This window comes from Otolemur garnettii, unplaced genomic scaffold, assembly GCF_000181295.1.
Source record: "Otolemur garnettii isolate 467f Iridium unplaced genomic scaffold, OtoGar3 scaffold00336, whole genome shotgun sequence".
NCBI classification, from domain to species: Eukaryota; Metazoa; Chordata; class Mammalia; order Primates; family Galagidae; genus Otolemur; species Otolemur garnettii.
Genome location: NW_003852731.1, coordinates 213713 through 219294, shown reverse-complemented (window position 1 = coordinate 219294; position 5582 = coordinate 213713).

Here is a 5582-nt window from a genome sequence, read left to right as displayed (position 1 = left end):
CTTGCGGGGATGAAAATGAGATTCCTGCCTCAGCGACCTCCAGAAGATGACCCCCTACCCTGCACACTGAGGGAACAAGTGTCAGCATGCTAGAAAACAAATGGTGACCCTCCCTGACCTTCTAAACCAGCCGATGCTAGAAAGAGAATGCCGCTGGGCGCCTGGGACCTGGGGTTGGAGGCCTGCCCTGACGCATTGTCTGTCTTCTTGGGGTCTCACTTAGATGTTCTGCTCTGTGAAGGTTGAGAGCCTTCCTCTGCCATCGCTAGCAAGAATGTCTTTTCATCCTAGTACCTGGATGTTTTGAGGGATGCAAAAGAGGGGGCAACCCAGATAGTCCCAGCATAATGTATATCTAGGATCCAGACAGCAATCCCTTTCTCTTTCATAAGGTTTCTTCCAGCTTGCTGGAATCTAAGGCCCAGCTTTGAAAGTAGAATTCCTATAAGATATCTTCTTGCCACATAGCTAGAAGTTATAAAAGTGTTAAATGACATCTGTCAGACTTTCATGTAGGAACAAAACCTATGGGTGTGCGTGAAATAACACCCTCTTCAATGTATAGACTCTCTTTCTCCAGAATTACAGGGAAACCCAATAGAATATCTTCCTTAATACCATACCCTCCGCGCTGCCTGGTCTGAATTCCAGCTCCACAGCCTGCTAGCCAGGTGACCTGAACGTCTTTGTGCTTTGATTTTCATGTCTGGAAAACGCAAGAGTTAACAGTATATATGTCAGTCACAGAACTCTAGGGAGGGACTAAGTCAATTAACATAAATGGAAAACTATGACTGCATAGTCCTAAGCTGCAATTTGTCTCATTTCCCCCAAAGAATTAAGCCAGAAGAGTGTTAACTAACTTGAAGTTTGGAATAATTTGCTTCCCTCTGCTACACACACATCTTTAAAAAATAAAATAAATCTGTCTCGTTTGCATTGAGAAGTCATTCTTGTAAATATTTCTCCTGTTCAAGGATATGAAAAGCACTTGTCTTCTGATGCCTCATTTCAGTCGAATTCTTTGTAGAAATGTCATTATTCAAGAAAAATGCACAATGGAAGGATCGTAACAACAGCACTTTGTTACTCCAGCCTCTCACTAGCAGAAGAAAACAGCTCTGCATGAAGGCCAGCACTTCATGGAAAACACATTCACACTCCCATGTCCTGGTGGGGTACCAGGGAAGTAAGTAGTGAACACTGCTGATGAATGAACGGTGACGTGAGTACACAGGGAATGGAAATCGTGCACGGACTCCATGGCAGCATGGGCCCTGTAGAGAGGCAGGTGTTCCTATCACACACAGCAGTGTAGAAATCAAGTTGGGGGGCTGCAGAGGACCCGCTGGGGCCCAAGAAAGAAGACTAGGGCATAAATCAGCCCTGGCCTGGCTGAGACTTGTAGGTGCTCACATGGTGACATGTGTGACTTCACTCCCATGCTCTGGTGTCTTTGTTAATGCCATCACTGCTGGAGAGATTGGGAGAGGGCACAGTGGCATTGAAAGTGCAGTTTGCAGCAGGCACCTCAGATGCAGTTTTGTGTATGAAGAGTTCCCAATCCACCATTCCTATTCTGCCTCTCTTTCCTTAGGGACTCTCAGGAGTCTGGGGGATATACTCGTCCTGGGAACATGGAACACAGCCTCAGCCCACCTGTGGCTGCTGGACATGCTGCCATCTCTCAGATCACTGAACTCACGTGCTATTTACTTGGTGTCTGTGTTGATTGCAGTGTCTGCCACATTTCATGTTTGTGGTATGCATAGATCTCAAGAGTTACAGAACAATAATGTAGCTGTTTCTCTAGGTATTTCCTCCCAGGGCCTTGAGCATAATAAGCACTCGATAAATCATGAGTGAAAGCTTCTCCTCTAAGCTACGCCTCTGAGCAAATGTCCTGGTTCTCTCCAACAACACTGCCTGGCTCTCTCAAGGCCATTACTACCCATCATGGTCAGTTTCCCATCTGATCCCCTGCCCAGATCATGACTGACCCATAGTCCCCAGAGAACTGTCATGTGAAGCCCTTTCTTAGAGATAACACATCCCTGCTAAGTATTTGTGCCTAAGGCAGTGTGACTCACTAGTCAGGTGTCTTTATGATTACCTACTGAGGCCCCATCCTGTGCTGGTGAGAAGGTGGCTGGACAATCCTGGCGACAGGAAATGGACCAGAGGCTGGAAGAGCAGAAGGCATTCTGAGGCTTCTCTTCAAAAGCTCAAGAGTCACACTCATGGCATAAATTAAAAAGAAGAAATATTAAACTATGGAGTTTGTCTGAATTTGTAATCATATGTCCTTATAAATACAGATAATTTCTATTTCTTTAATTTTTAATAGTAACTTAAATTCCATTTCTTATTTATAAAGAAGTAAAAAATTAAATGTCAATTCTTATTCTTCCTCTCTTTCTTTAGGGACACACAGGAGTCTGGGGTTTAAATTTAATAGAGGGTAGAACTTTACTACCCTGTAGTAGTTGGCCAGGCCTGGTGAGTATAGCGCCACCAACTGGGTGACTTGAACAACAGAAGTGTATGTTCTCCCGTTCAGGAGGTATATTAAACAGGGTTCTTCAGAGACCAACCAATAGGGTGAATGGATAGATAGATGATAGATAGATAGATGGATGGATGGATAGATAGATAGATGGAAGACTATGGCAATTGGCTCACATGATTATGAAGGCTATGAAATCCTATGCTCTGCCATCTGCAAGCTGGATACCCAGGACAACTGGTGGTGTGATTCAATACAAGGTCAAAGGCGAGAACTTAGGGGTGGGGATGAAGATGGGAAACACATGCTGGTGTCAATCCTGGAGTCCAAAGGCCCAGGGACCAGGATCTCTGATGTCTGAGGGCAGGAGCGGATGAGGGCAGGTCTTCCTTGCACAGTCTACTGATTCAAATGCTAATCTCTTCCAGAAACACTCTGAGAGATACACACAGAAATAACATTTTGGCAATTACCTGGGCATCCTTAACTTGGTCAAGTTCAGACATAATACATCACAGGAGACTCAAAGTCTGAAGTCAGGTGTTGGCAAGATTGGCTCCCTGCTAGGACTGTGAGGGAGAATCTGATCCAGGCCACTTCCCCAGATTCCCGGGGCTTTAGATTTAAATTGCACATGAACTTAACGTCCACCTCATATAAGAGCCTGAGAGGTGACCCATGAATGATCACAATTTAGGGGACAAGTGTTATAATAGAAATAAAGGTGCTATACAAAGGTGGTAAAATACAGGACAAAATGACAGTAGACTAAAAGTTTAATAAATTAATTTTTTAAAAGGTATTTTTCCTGGGATTCTTCCCCAAAGTAGAGCTATTTTCAGTCTTGTTTGCTATTATACGGAACACTGGCAGGGCAACTTCTAGGCACTTAATGAACGAAATTAATGACTATTGTCTTCCACAGCTCTCTGCTGACTAGTTCTTCCAGGTGGCTCAAATGCAAATGCCATAGATTCTAAATAGATGCTTAGAACAGAAGGAAAGTTCCATCTAATCTATTCATTTCACATATGGAAACTCTGAGGTTTAAAGAGGCCGTGCCAGTTCAAAGATTGCTGCTAGCTCGCGGTATAAATGGTGCTACTACTCAAGGAGTTTGGCTGATTCGAAGGTCTTTTCACTTTTTCTTATGCTGCCTTTTTACAGTAATCAATAGAATGTGGTCCTTGTGGCTTGGCAAAAGTTCTGAGAACTTTCTCAATTCTTGGGGAATGATGCCTCACGGTAGGCAGACTGCATTGTGGTCAGACTAATGCTTACTAAATCTCCTTGTGTTTCCCAATCATCTGGCCCTCTTGCAGTGAGATCAGGACATGTGACTCACTTTGTTCCCTGGACCATGGACTGGCGTCTCACTTGTGGGCCGAGGCGATGAGAAGACCTTCACGACCCTCTAATGTGCCCATCCCCATCACAGTGAGGTCCTGGGACCATGAAATAAAGTCAGCCTGCGTGTCTGGGTTGCCTTGGTAGGAAAACTGACATTTGCATGTGTTAAGCTATTGGGATTTTAGGCTTTGTTCATTACTGCAGCTTGGTCCAACCGACTCACACTGGCTTCGTGAAGCAGTAGTGCTTATGCACTTGTGTCTTTAAGGAAAGCCAAAAAGGAGTACTGGTCTAACTAAATTATTGTGTGCTCACCGGTGGGAAGCAATGGCTCATCCCTTCTGAGGCCAACATCACTGTGATGCCATCAGTGTGGAGCTGCCTCCAAGGAGAGTGTAGATCTTGGTCAATATGACAGAGAAGGCCTATGAAGTCCAAATACTTCAACCCCTATTGAAACTGTATCTCTGTCAACAACCTTGGGAAATCTGAGAATTATGTGTAAGGCTGCATTTTGATCAGGGAAGGCTAATCTGAGACATGGTAACCAGTAAGCTCCGCGTGGGAATTGTCTGAGGCATGCAGCGTGCCGGGACCACCTTGACCTCTCCCACACCACCCTCAGTGCACACATCTGTGACCAAGATTGCCTCTGTCTTCAGACTCAGACCTCTCAACATGAGGCCTCCTGTGTCAACACTGAGAATAAAAACCAAATGCTGCTTAGTCTTGTACAAGCTGTGAAATGCTTAGTGGTGACACATCCCTTGGGCTCAGCATTGACTACAACTAGCTGCCCCTTCTGAACTGGAAGAAGGTGAGGAAGTCTAATCTTCTCACATGCCCAGAGGAATCAAGAGAGTTCCTTTCAGGAATAACCATGAAGGTAGCAGTTCTCGGGCTCTACCCAACCTGGGATATTGTTAAATAAGTCAATTATGGGATTGTCGTGGTGGCATTTAGACTAGAATTTGAAGGCAGGCAACGTAAAAGCAATCATACCTTCCAAGGTATTTTATTTAGGGAGCACCTTGTCTTATGAAACTCGAATGCTTCTAAGGGAGGATGTTTTCTGGTTTATACGGGGTCCTGCTACCCCGTGTTGCTTCACATCCTATTACTTCACACGTGTATATGTCTCTGAGATCTGAGTCCACTGAGGTAGGAACGCCTACACTGGGTTGTCTTTTATAAAGCAGAGCGGAGAGATTTTAGGAAGTCCTGCCCTGCCGTAGTCGTCAGATCTGAGCATCAGGAGAATGCTCACCTCAATATTCCCATTAAGATTTAGTTAGAATTAGAGGCCAGAGTTGGCCATGTTTTCTGTGTGCGCCCAAATCATGTCCATTGTACTCAATAGGCAATTTTTTGTTCCTCACTCCCCTCCCACACAGCCCTGTCGTGAGTCTCGTCTCCAATGTCCCTTATGCGCATCTGTATGACTAGGCACACGCCTCCCTCAGCTTCCACCTGTCAGTGAGAACACGTAGTATTTGGCTTTCCATTCCTGAGATAATGTAGGATAATGGTCTCCAGTCCCACACAAGTTGCTGCAAAAAACATCATTTCATTCGTTTTTATGGCTGAGTCCTACTCCATGGGGGGGGGGTGTGTGTGATATTTTCTTTATCCACTCATCAGCTGATGGACACTTAGATTGAGTCCATATCTTTACAATTGTGAATTGAGCTGTGACAGACCTTCAGGTGCAGGTGTCTTTTTGATA